The following is a 13,949-nucleotide window of genomic DNA, read 5'->3' on the forward strand; positions in this document are numbered from 1 at the left end:
GTTTAAAATATCAACTCTCTGAGGACCATCTGTGGTTCTTTATTATTTCCATATATTATTTCGTTTACTGCTCACAGCCACCCTGTTAGGCTGAGCGGCTATTAGCATCATTTTTATGGGTAAGAAAATTGAGGTCTTGATAGGTGATTTGAACAGTATTACAAAGTTAGTGAATATTAACTTCAATTAGATAGGCAATGCAGTTATTCTTATTATGTAAAGGAGAAAATTCTGTCTCTAGCAGGTTCAATGACTAACCTCTGGTTACCTATCTAGTAATATTAGTCACATTTCAACCTAGATCTTCTGTCCCTAGATCAAGGCTTATCCTACTATAGCCACCAAATTTATTTACAAATAAAAACAGCCAAGCATGATGGAATCAATATTTTGAGAGCTGAAGATGTCAAAGGGAACGTCTGGTGTATTCAGAAAGCAGGGCTCTTTGCATCCTCCATTGAAAGGAAGGGAGGGGTAGTCACTCTTAGATTGCAGTGTATGTTTAATTCATTTAAGATGGAGTTAAATTGGCACTTCAGTCATGAGAACAGCAGGCTATATTCTTCTTTGGTGACCCATTTGCCAAAAGTATCACAGCGATTAAACACTAAGCAAATACATACATAGGTAAGATAAATATAGCACTCAGATGTTGAAAACCTAAATTTATCCAGCACATTTAAGCCTAACATAGCAAGGCATATGTGGTATCTGTTTTTATTAATGGATTTTTATTTCTGGCTTCTTTTTCCCTTCCAGCTTTGGTAATGCTAGATGTATGTAATGAAACTTTAGATATCTATCCAGAAATTGGTACTTTAGTACTCATGAGTTGATACAAACAGTATAACTAGGGCCATTATAGTGTTAAGTGAATTTTCAACAAATAGAATTAGAAATCCAATTATCTTTCCATAGAAGGCTTTTGTGTGGAGTCATTGTTAAAGGAGGGAAGCCAGGGGGAGAGTTAGAACAGCAATTTCTCCTGCCTGCAAAAGGACATTGGAGAATTTTGTCCTGCACATATATTAATCCATTCATAATGGCCTGCCCACTGCAGTCAGCCCACAAAGATCATTTTTAACTTCTGTTCCACTTCTGGTGACCGGAGGCTTCCTTTTGGCCATAAAGCAGCAAACCAGGAGCCAACAACTTGGGCAAAAAAACTAAAAGGTAAAACGCACAGCCCTGCACACAGGCAGATGGCTTAAAACTAAGTTCCAGAAGGAAGGCACAACACCCCTCCCCTGGGGCCTCGGTCTAGGGCCCTCAGAGCTTACTGAAAATGAGAGAAAACAGAAATCCTTACCTTGGTTCCAATTTGACTAGACTTTGGTCGACCTTAGATTAGTGCCTCTCAGGCTTTAGTAGGTGCTTGAACCGTGTCAGTATCTGGGTTAAAATGCAGATTCTGATTAACAGATTTGGACTGGGATCTAAGATTCTACATTTTCAGAAAGATGGCCGGTGATTCCCATGTTATTAGTCCATGAACTTTGAGTAGCAAGAATCAAAACTAACCTAAGCCTTAGTTGGGACACTGAGTCTTATGCTTGACTCTCAGCAATAGGCATTAAAATTGTAGTCAGGAGGGAGCTTAAAGACGCTCCGGCCTTTGAAAATTACTAGGTGTGTAACCTTGAGCAAGTTGCTGAACTTTTCTGTACCTTGGTTTTCATAAAAGGTAGGTTATAAGAATTAAATGAAATAATGCTTACTATGGGGCTTGATATTCAGCATTTGCTTTGTAAATACTAATTGGTTTCACTGCTACATTTTACAGGGGACAGAAAAGTCATTCTGAGGTGAGGAATCTTGCTCAATGTGACACAGCTTGCTGGTGCCAGCGGTTGCACAGGAACACAATCTCCTGACTTTTAGTTGAAAGCCCTTTCTACCACCTGTGGGTCTGCTGCTTAGTTAGAGCCCATTACTAATTGAGAACGCTGACCCCAGGGTACACCCAGGCCCTCTTCACTGTCCCAGCCTCAGAAACCCACAGAGCAACTACGGCTTAAACCACACACCCAGATAATTTTGCCATAGCCGGTCCTGACAGCACAAGCCTTCTGCCTGCCGTTAATTATGAAGATTACCCAGATAATTGATTTAATTGGGAACAAAGAGTATCTCAGTGCAACCAGCCAAAGTGGATTAGATCTCCTCAGTGCAGTGTGCAGATCCCTGCAGTTCTCAAGGGGAAAGCATTTCCTTCCTGGGGAAAATTATGGATGCCCCGGTGGAATGTATTGTCTACTCTGTGCATAACACCAGCCTTGGTGACCTGGTCCCCTGGGGATAAAATTAAAATTAGTCCAAGTGTTAGGCACATACAGCCCTTTATTCTTCCCTGCTATCTTTACAGAAACCCTCAATAGAGTTCTTAATGCCTACACTTGACAATGATGTCTTTTGGGAGGTCAGGAAGCAGAGAGAGTAAAAAAAATTCTCTCCCAATGTGGTTTTGCAAATGGGCATTAGCCACAGGCTGTTCCAGCTCAAGGGTGAATAGTAGCACAAAGTCTTTTGTTTCTCTGCAGTAAAAAAAAAAATGAAATTACTTCTTTCTACAGCAGTGCTAAGATATGAATAACCGAACTGGAAAAAAATTAGCTGTCTGTCTACTGTTGCTGCATAATACAAAATATATATCATTCCAGCATCGGCCCAGTGAAAAATTACAAGAACACTAGCAAATGTGTGCCACAAAGAATCTTTGCTTTGCTTGTCCTCATTATTGGTGCAATCAAAATGGGGTTATCAATCTGGTTCTTTGAAATCAACTATTTTAGTATCCATTTATCCTAAAGACACAACACTCTTAACGAATCAGCCTCATATCACTTTAACCTCTGAGGAATATTTTCTTTTCTTTTTCTCCATGTATTAAAACCATTTAAAACATCTGGTAGACCAAAAACCCAGGAGAGAGAAGCCACCTGAATAAAACGCAAAAGCAGTGTTATTGATACAATACTAAATTATGTGTTCTGGCATCCTTAAACTTGGGAAAGTGAAAATGAGGTGGTTCTGGAGACTGCTGATGGAATAGAGAGCCTTTGTCTTTTGGGTAACTGTTGACATTCTACTCAGAGTAGAGATGGGAAAACAACACAGCAGAAATGGTTCTACCCATTACATATACATTATTGGATGCCTTAATTTCATTCTAAGGCCCCATGAACCTGCCATGATAAATCAAAACCATCTAAGATATCACTTTACATGCTTTGGCAGCATTCACTATTTGATGGGATCTAATATTCCCTCATTCCCTGTTATGGATTAGATTGTATCACCCCCCACCCACCAAAAATATGCCAAAACATTAACCTAACCCCCAGTTCCTCAGAATTGAAATTATTTGGAAATTGGGTCATTGCAGATGTAATAAATTAAGATGACATCATACTAGAGTAGGGTAGATCCTTTATTCCATGTAACTGGTGTCCTGATAAAAGAGATGGATGGTCATGTGAAGACAGGCACACACAGAGAACACCATGGAAGATGGAGCAGAGATTGGAGTGATGCATGTGCAAGCCAGGGAGCCCCAGGGACTGCTGATCACCACCAGAAGCTAAAGAGAGACATGGAACAGACTCTCCCTCAGAGCCCTCAGAAAAAATCAAACTGCTGACACTTGGATTTTGGACTTCTAGCCTTTAGAACAATCAGAGAATATATTTCTGTTGTTTTAAGCTACCCAATTTGTGCTACTTTCTTACAATAGTCGTAGGAAACTACTATATCCCCCAAAAGGATTGTTACATTTCTATCCTTATGTCAAGGCTGGTTAGCCCTCTGAGATAGGAATTAACCAGAGATTCCAAAACATAAATGAGCTTGAAGGTAGGAAAGTTTCCTAGCCCCATGCAGACTTTCTACTGAGCCAATGTTCTGCTGGAGATGTGTCACTTTCTTTTAAGGAACATGCAGAAGACCTTGGTGTCTCCTTGACTGTGTGTCTGGTACCCTTCAGCGTGAAGCAGAACACATTTGGAAATGTGAAATTTTGACTGTGCCCCTTTCAGCTGTTCACCATTCTTTGATTTATTCAATGAATATTTATCTTCTGCCCACAGGGACAGAAAACTGATGTGTAGGGAACTTAAAAGTAACTGGTCTTATCTTCACCTGCCTTTCCATAAACATTTATATTCATAGCATCGGTGTCACAAGCTATCGTTGATTGATTTTGAAGTTGTATGTTTCTCAGAGCCTTACTTACACCAGCTTATGAACAGATAAGAGCTAGCAAAATTTCTGCTCAGAGTCTGTACATAAAATGGCACCATTGGCTATAGTTTATGCTGTAAAATAGCTTTCATCTTTCATGGCACACAATAGGCCAACACTAATGGCTTGATGATGAATGCTGATGCCGAGAGGTCTGTATTGAGATCAATTACAAGACACACCTGGATTCCACAGGAACTGTGCTGGGATGCATCAATGATGTCTCCACCAAGCACTTGGGGGTACAGTCATAGTGAAGGAGCTGAGTATTTGCCAACTCTGCTCTTCAGGCTCAAGACTTTAAAATTATACCTTAAAAGAAATAAAACCATGCAACAAAAAATATAAGTTTAATAACAGAATGTGTGACACTCTGAATCTTGGAGAATGGCTTAAACTCAGCAAGCATTTTTTTCTAGCTTTTCTTTAATGATAATGTATCTAATTTTACAGAATAAAGAAGTAAAGTTGAGTATTTTGCTTTTTGAATTATCACTGGTCCTTTCCACACTTGTGAGCTTCTTTCCAAACTTGGTCTTTTAGGATCTACGTTCACGACCCTTCTACTGCCCCAGTGACTTACACGTCAGAGCAGCAACAGCGTCTCCAGATGCTTGGTAAATTATGGCCAACTATTGGACACACTCATCTTTTGGAAAACATTAATATACTTTTAAGGTGAAAATCAACTTCCTAGAAATCCCCTATTCAAGTAGCTTGTAAGGATGACAGCTGTTTAACAAAGGAAAACTGGATACAACCCTTGTGTATTTGAACAACTGAGTACAATGTAAAATAAGAACATCTCTGGACCAGTCAATCCCATCCCTGCAGAATTACATGCTGGTTTTTATACAGTGTTCAACAGTTTGGCAGGTCTAGTGTCATCAATGTATGAATTAGTTTCACATCTCTGACTGTAAGAAACTGATAACACCCATAAAGCAATCCCCGCAAAGCCACTGATTAGCCAGCCCAGGTTACAAGCCCATGCTGTGGAAGCAGCGTATTGTGCCCAATTAATAACCCATCAAGATCCTGTAAAATGGAGGAGTTCCTTTGATTGTATCTAGCACAAGAGGAATGGCATAATATGCTGATCAGTGACAGAATATCTGAGCCCACTTCAAGATTCTGATCCTCTTAATCTTATATCTCTATGTACCCTCTAGTTTCTAGCACTGTACGTGAAAATGCAGTCTTTTAATAAATTCTGATCAAAAGGAGAGGATGTAGTAAGGGAAAGAGCTCTTTTCCACACTTCTGCTTCACATCTTCCAGAACCCCATTTGATGCCATGTCAGAAACGGGGCTCTAATCCAAGCTGCAGTGGCTCTGGGGCTTCTGACGTGCACTTTATTTGGTGGAGGGCCATCTTAATACAGAATAGAGTTTCCCAGGCTGAACTGACAGTGACCTTTCCACAGCGACCTCAGTTTAAGGCCTCATTTAATTTGAAGGAGAATCTTAAGGCTGGTTTGAACAGGCTGCCCCTAAAATAAGGCCAGAAATGGATCATGCCCTGCGGCAGAGGAATAGACATAATGAACTGCTGACTGGTGCCAAACAATCTCTTCCTTTTCATTCTTATGCGTTTTTAGTCCAGATTTATAGGACAGCCTTCCTAGAATCCTAGGGCACACACACATGACAAATCTCCATCCTTCTCTGGAAAGAAATGGACTTCAATTTCGCCTTCCCCAGCTCTCCTTTTGGAAGCTCCGTTGCTCAAGGCCTTCCTGTCAGTCATATCTCCTCTGAGGTCCTTGAAGGCTGAGCTCAACTGAAAAAGAGCACACTCAATTATGAAGCCAGGCACCTTACACATCTTAGAACTTACTGACACCTGCTGGACAGTTTCCTTCTCTCTGAAAAGTATCTGAAAAGCCTTTGCCTCACGCATGAGGTCAGAGGAAGACATTGGCTTCTGCACTGGAGGAGGAACAGAGAGCTTTCCCACCTGCGGAGTGCTGTGTCTCCTCACTGAAAACATGCTCCTTCCCCACAGAGAACAGACCTAAGAATCCCCAGGCAGCTTCAAGAACAAACACCCTGATGGTAAAAATGCATGTAGGAAAGAACACCAGGAAGAGCAGGTCAAAGGTGGAAGGTTGGAATCCATGATCACGGCCGAACTCCTAGATACTTAGTTTTTCCTCCTAGAGAGCCAGCACACACAGCTAGCTTGAAAAGTATCCACTTCCAAGTATGGAGCCTTACCCTGGGCTCTGAGCTTCCAGAGCCAGGAGATGCTACTTGACTGGGTCTGTGTTGGCCCAGAGAAAATCCTGAAGGAAGTAAAGGTGACCCTTGGTACTCTCTGCTCTCAAAACATCTGATTGTCTTTGGCTGCCTTCCCTGACTCCTGATGCTTTCAGGGCAGTGCATTCTTCTCAACAGGTTGGAATGAGCCAAAAAACTAATTCAATGCACCCTTGTGAAACTGCATGTTTTAAGAGAACCTTGGGGTGAGATTTGTGCTAAAGTCCAGTGAATCTGTCCTAACGGTAGCATTTTAAACCTGAGAATAGGCTAATAATGAAACTACTTGGAAAAGCGGTCTTGTGGGACCCCTTTAATCATAACATAGGGGACAACTGCCTGCAGGTAAAGAACCAGTTGGTTATTGCTGCCCTCTTGCCCAAGGAATTGCCCGACATGGAGACCAACTGCTGGACTGTCCATTCCCTCGCCTCTTCTTCTTCCCAGGAAAGAGGAGGGACACTCACTGGCTGGCTGGCTGGCCGGCTCCCCTCAAGCTCCCTGGAAGATCCCTTCTGGAGAAGCTAATCTTCAGCATTCCCTGCTGGAGCCACCCATCCCATAGGAGCGTCCCTGAGTCTCGTCTCAGTTTTCCTTCTTAAGAGCCCAGCTAAATGCAGGAAGTGGGAGGGCAGGTGAGCGTGAGAGGATCTGTAAGCCTTCTTGCTGCCAGGGATCTAGTGTTACAGAGAGGTCTCCCTGGGAGTGGAGCTACACCCTTCACTGTACAGGAACACAGCCTGCTCAGGCCAACCTCAGAAACTAAACACCTTCATTTCAAGCCAGAAACAGCACGCTCAAAGGTCCCCCACCTTTGGGGCCCCCTTCCCATCTTCAAAATGCTTCAGGCTGGAATTTAGATAGAGCTCTGAAGTTTGAGTTCTAATAGCTGGGTGTTGCCTACACTTGATGTTCTAAATGACCTCTGGCCTCCCAGGGGTAATTACACAGTGGGATTTGAGGGCTTAAGAATGGATAGGCCAATACTGGTAAATACCAGCAGGAATGTACAATTTCCCCCAAAAGCCTGTTAAGGGCCAGAGCCTGCAGAGATGAAAGAGGTCGGGAAAATGCCATGATATTACTTGCTTCCTACCCTAACATTTGGCCTCTCTGTGGCCCTGCACAAAGAACCCTGTGCTGCCTGTCATATATGAAAAGCATTGCTATTTAGCAACTCAGAAACCATTAGAGGATTTACTTCAATAACCTAGAACTCATGGATGTTCAGAATCCAGCCTTTGTGATGCGCTCTAATTTTATGATCTGTATCCTCACAAATCCTCCTCTCTGTCTTAGACATCCTGTATTCCAGCACAATCTTTTGTTCACAATGCACCCCGTAGCCCCAAATGCAGCCCTGAGTCTCCCTCTCCAGTGATCTCAGTCCAGCCATGTTTCAGCATGTCCCCCGTGTCCCACCTCCTAATGAAGCCCTGCTCTGCCACTGCCCTCACCACCCACAGCTCTTAATGTTTCCCCCATCCTATGTCATCCACTTCCTTAGGTTGTTGCTTATATTTTCACATAGGCAGCCTTTGTTCTGGAAGATCGTAAGCCCCTCAGAGGTAAGCTCTTTGTCACACATCTATTTGACTCCCCAGTTCAAACCCAGAACTTTTCACTGCAAGTTAGCCCATGGAGGGGGTCCCCTACAGGGGATCCCTGAAAGATGTTTGCCCAGTCTCGCCATGAACATTGCTGGTGATAGGATGTGCATGACTTCATCCCAATCCATTCCAATATTGAATAGCTCTAAGTTTTATTAAGTTCTTATTTCTACTAAGCCAAAATCAGCAATATCTGCTCCCAATTCTGCATTACAAGCAGCTGCTAGCTCTCAATTTTTGTCAGGATTCTCTTCTCCAGAGCAGAGATTCCCTGGTTCTTTTGATTTTTATTTATCATAGTTTCCAGACCTTGTCCCGTCCTGGAAGCTCTCTCCTGGCAACTTTCTAGTTTCCAGCGTCTCTCATGAACGGTGGCACCCAGAAGGGAACACAATACTCAGCTGTATGAAGATGCGTGCTCTGAATGATGAACATGCTCTAGGGAGGTGTTTTGGTGATAATTGTGATGATCATGATCACGATCAAATTCTAACCATCTTTGTGTAAAACACAAAATTGCTAAAGAAAGCAAGCTAGTATTTTTACCCATCCAAGGGATTCCAGTTTTGAGGAAAACTAAAAATGTAGGAAATGGAATCACCTGGATTGTGTCAGACATGGAATCTACCTTCTCAGTGTTAAAACTAAAAATGTAGGAAATGGAATCACCTGGGTTGTGTCAGACATGGAATCTACCTTCTCGGTGTTACTTCATAGACTTCTGATGGTAGAGTTGTGGTTTGAGTGAGTTGTACGAAGAAGTTTCTGTATCTGATTAACCAGTTTTATGTGTAACCAACCAACTGGAAAGATAACGATGGCCTCCCAAACCGACGCTGGCTGCCTCTGCAGATCCTTGTTAAAATAGAGCTGGCTTGGCCAAGGAACCTCTGTGGTCCTGGAGATGTTCCAGCAGCTCAGGATTCCCGGACCTCTGCCCTCCTCACCCAACCCTAAGCCCCCTCCACGGCCTCAAAATCTCTGAAGTCCCTTGAAAGAGCCAAATTAAGAGAATGAAATACCAAATCAAAGAATAAGACTACCAGGAACAAACAATTTCCTTTTCTCCAAGCCCTTAACATACCAAGCAATGCCTTACACAGGTTTAGGGTTTGGGAGGCCAGATTATGCTTAAGTTCTTGAGGGCCTTTTATGTAGCCACAGGACCTTGAGTGAGTGAATTCCTCTCCCTGGCCCTCACTTCCTACTCCAAAATATACGAACCTAAAGTCTACAGCTAATGAAGAGCGGAAGCCTGGTAAGAAATCAAAGGATTCCCCTAATCGCTCCGGCTCATGCTGACCTTTTGTTTCCTTTTAATTCTGAGGCATTTATTTTCTTTTTTTTTTTAATTTTTTATTGGATTTTAGGTTTTGGGGTACATGAGCAGAGCATGCAAGACAGTTGCGTAGGAACACACATGGCAGTGTGCTTTTCTTTCCTTCTGCCCTTCACCCACATTTGGCATTTCTCCCCAGGCTATCCCACCCCACCTCCCCCTCCCACTGGCCCTCCCCTTTTCCCCCCAATAGACCCCAGTGTTTAGTGCTCCCCTTTCTGTGTCCATGTGTTCTCATTTTTCATCACCCGCCTATGAGTGAGAATATGCAGTGTTTCATTTTCTGTTCTTGTGTCAGTTTGCTGAGGATGACGTTCTCCAGATTCATCCATGTCCCTACAAACGACACAAACTCATCATTTCTGATTGCTGCATAATATTCCATGGTGTATATGTGCCACATTTTTCCAATCCAGTCTATTATCAATGGGCATTTGGGTTGATTCCAGGTCTTTGCTATTGTAAACAGTGCTGCAATGAACATTCGTGTACGTGTGTCCTTATAGTAGAACGATTTATAGTCTTTTGGATATATACCCAGTAATGGGATTGCTGGGTCAAATGGAATTTTTATTTCTAAGGCCTTGAGGAATCGCCACACTGTCTTCCACAATGGTTGAACTAATTTACACTCCCACCAACAGTGTAAAAGTGTTCCTTTTTCTCCACATCCTCTCCAGCATCTGTTGTCTCCAGATTTTTTAATGATCGCCATTCTAACTGGCGTGAGATGGTATCTCAATGTGGTTTTGATTTGCATCTCTCTGATGACCAGTGACGATGAGCATTTTTTCATATGATTGTTGGCCTCATATAAGTCTTCTTTCGTAAAGTGTCTATTCATATCCTTTGCCCACTTTTGAATGGGCTTGTTTTTTTTTTCCTGTAAATCTGTTTGAATTCTTTGTAAATTCTGGATATCAGCCCTTTGTCAGATGGGTAAACTGCAAAAATTTTTTCCCATTCTGTTGGTTGCCGATCCACTCTAGTGACTGTTTCTTTTGCCGTGCAGAAGCTGTGGAGTTTGATTAGGTCCCATTTGTCTATTTTGGCTTTTGTTGCCAATGCTTTTGGTGTTTTGTTCATGAAGTCCTTGCCTACTCCTATGTCCTGGATGGTTTTGCCTAGATTTCCTTCTAGGGTTTTTATGGTGCCAGGTCTTATGTTTAAGTCTTTAATCCATCTGGAGTTAATTTTAGTGTAAGTTGTCAGGAAGGGGTCCAGTTTCTGCTTTCTGCACATGGCTAGCCAGTTTTCCCAACACCATTTGTTAAACAGGGAATCCTTTCCCCCTTGCTTGTTTTTGTCAGGTTTATCAGGTAGATATGTTGTGTTGCCTCCGGTGCCTCTGTTTTGTTCCATTGGTCTATATCTCTGTTTTGGTACCAGTACCATGCTGTTTTGATTACTGTAGCCTTGTAGTATAGTTTGAAATCCGGTAGTGTGATGCCCCCTGCTGTGTTATTTTTGCTTAGAATTGACTTGGCTATGCGGGCTCTCTTTTGGTTCCATATGAAGTTCATGGTGGTTTTTTCCAGTTCTGTGAAGAAAGTCAATGGTAGCTTGATGGGGATAGCGTTGATTCTGTAAATTACTTTGGGCAGTATAGCCATTTTCACGATGTTAATTCTTCCTAACCATGAACATGGAATGTTTCTCCATCTGTTTGTGTCCTCTCTGATTTCGTTGAGCAGTGGTTTGTAGTTCTCCTTGTAGAGGTCTCTTACATTCCTTGTGAGTTGTATTCCAAGGTATTTTATTCTTTTTGTAGCAATTGTGAATGGCAGTTCGTTCTTGATTTGGCTTTCATTAAGTCTGTTATTGGTGTAGACGAATGCTTGTGATTTTTGCACATTGATTTTATATCTTGAGACTTTGCTGAAGTTGCTTATCAGTTTCAGGAGTTTTTGGGCTGAGGTGATGGGGTCTTCTAGGTATACTATCATGTCGTCTGCAAATAGAGACAATTTGGCTTCCTCCTTTCCTATTTGAATACCCTTTATTTCTTTTTCTTGCCTGATTGCTCTGGCTAGAACTTCCAGAACTATATTGAATAGGAGTGGTGAGAGAGGGCATCCTTGTCTAGTGCCAGATTTCAAAGGGAATGCTTCCAGTTTTTGCCCATTCAGTATGATATTGGCTGTTGGTTTGTCATAAATAGCTTTTATTACTTTGAGATACGTTCCATCGATACCGAGTTTATTGAGGGTTTTGAGCATAAAGGGCTGTTGAATTTTGTCAAATGCCTTCTCTGCGTCAATTGAGATAATCATGTGGTTTTTGTTTTTGGTTCTGTTTATGTGGTGAATTACGTTGATAGACTTGAGTATGTTGAACCAGCCTTGCATCCCCGGGATGAATCCTACTTGATCATGGTGAATAAGTTTTTTGATTTGCTGTTGCATTCGGCTTGCCAATATTTTATTGAAGATTTTTGCATCTATGTTCATCATGGATATTGGCCTGAAGTTTTCTTTTCTTGTTGGGTCTCTGCCGGGTTTTGGTATCAGAATGATGTTGGTCTCATAAAATGATTTGGGAAGTATTCCCTCTTTTTGGATTGTTTGAAATAGTTTTAGAAGGAATGGTACCAGCTCCTCTTTGTGTGTCTGGTAGAATTCGGCTCTGAACCTGTCTGGACCTGGGCTTTTTTGTGTGGTAGGCTCTTAATTGCTGCCTCGACTTCTGACCTTGTTATTTGTCTATTCATAGTTTCAGCTTCCTCCTGGTTCAGGCTTGGGAGGATGCAGGAGTCCAGGAATTTATCCATTTCTTCCATGTTTACTAGTTTATGTGCATAGAGTTGTTTGTAATATTCTCTGATGATGGTTTGAATTTCTGTGGAATCTGTGGTGATTTCCCCTTTATCATTTTTTATTGCATCTATTTGGTTGTTCTCTCTTTTATTTTTAATCAGTCTGGCTAGTGGTCTGTCTATTTTGTTGATCTTTTCAAAAAACCAGCTCTTGGATTTATTGATTTTTTGGAGGGTTTTTCGTGTCTCAATCTCCTTCAGTTCAGCTCTGATCTTAGTTATTTCTTGTCTTCTGCTGGGTTTTGAGTTTTTTTTTATCTTGCTCCTCTAGCTCTTTCAATTTTGATGATAGGGTATCAATTTTGGATCTCTCCATTCTCCTCATATGGGCACTTATTGCTATATACTTTCCTCTAGAGACTGCTTTAAATGTGTCCCAGAGGTTCTGGCATGTTGTGTCTTCGTTCTCATTGGTTTTGAAGAACTTCTTTATGTCTGACTTCATTTCATTGTTTACCCAGTCAACATTCAAGAGCCAGTTGTTCAGTTTCCATGACGCTGTGCAGTTCTGGGTTGGTTTCTGTATTCTGAGTTCTAACTTGATTGCACTATGGTCTGAGAGGCTGTTTGTTATGATTTCAGTTGTTTTGCATTTGTTGAGGAGTGCTTTACTTCCAATTATGTGGTCAATTTTAGAGTAGGTGTGATGTGGTGCTGAGAAGCATGTATATTCTGTGGATTTGGGGTGGAGAGTTCTGCAAATGTCTATCAGGTTTGCTTGCTTCAGGTCTGAGTTCAAGCCCTGGATATCCTTGTTGATTTTCTGTCTGGTTGATCTGTCTAATATTGACAGTGGAGTGTTAAAGTCTCCCACTATTATTGTGTGGGAGTCTAAGTCTCTTTGTAAGTCATTAAGAACTTGCCTTATGTATCTGGGTGCTCCTGCATTGGGTCCATATATGTTTAGGATCATTAGCTCTTCTTGTTGTATTGATCCTTTTACCATTGTATAATGGCCTTCTTTGTCTCTTTTGATCTTTGTTGCTTTAAAGTCTATTTTATCAGAGATGAGAATTGCAACTCCTGCTTTTTTTTTTTGCTCTCCATTTGCTTGGTAAATCTTCCTCCATCCCTTTATTTTGAGCCTTTGTGTATCCTTGCATGTGAGATGGGTTTCCTGGAGACAGCACACTGATGGGTTTTTGATTTTTATCCAATTTGCCAGTCTGTGTCTTTTGATTGGTGCATTTAGTCCATTTACATTTAGGGTTAATATTGTTATGTGTGAATTTGATACTGCCATTTTGATGCTAAGTGGCTGTTTTGCCTGTTAGTTGTTGTAGAATCTTCATTATGTTGATGCTCTTTAGCATTCAGTGTGATTTTGGAATGGCTGGTACTGGTTGTTCCTTTCTATGTGTAGTGCCTCTTTTAGGAGCTCTTGTAAAGCAGGCCTGGTGGTGACAAAATCTCTGAGTACTTGCTTGTTCACAAAGGATTTTATTCTTCCTTCACTTCTGAAGCTCAGTTTGGCTGGATATGAAATTCTGGGTTGAAAGTTCTTTTCTTTAAGAATGTTGAATATTGGCCCCCACTCTCTTCTGGCTTGTAGTGTTTCTGTCGAGAGATATGCTGTGAGTCTGATGGGCTTCCCTTTGTGGATAACTCGACCTTTCTCTCTGGTTGCCCTTAGTATTTTCTCCTTTATTTCAACCTTGTTGAATCTGATGATTATGTGCCTTGG

Source organism: Callithrix jacchus, chromosome 6, assembly GCF_049354715.1.
Source record: "Callithrix jacchus isolate 240 chromosome 6, calJac240_pri, whole genome shotgun sequence".
Lineage (NCBI taxonomy): Eukaryota > Metazoa > Chordata > Mammalia > Primates > Cebidae > Callithrix > Callithrix jacchus.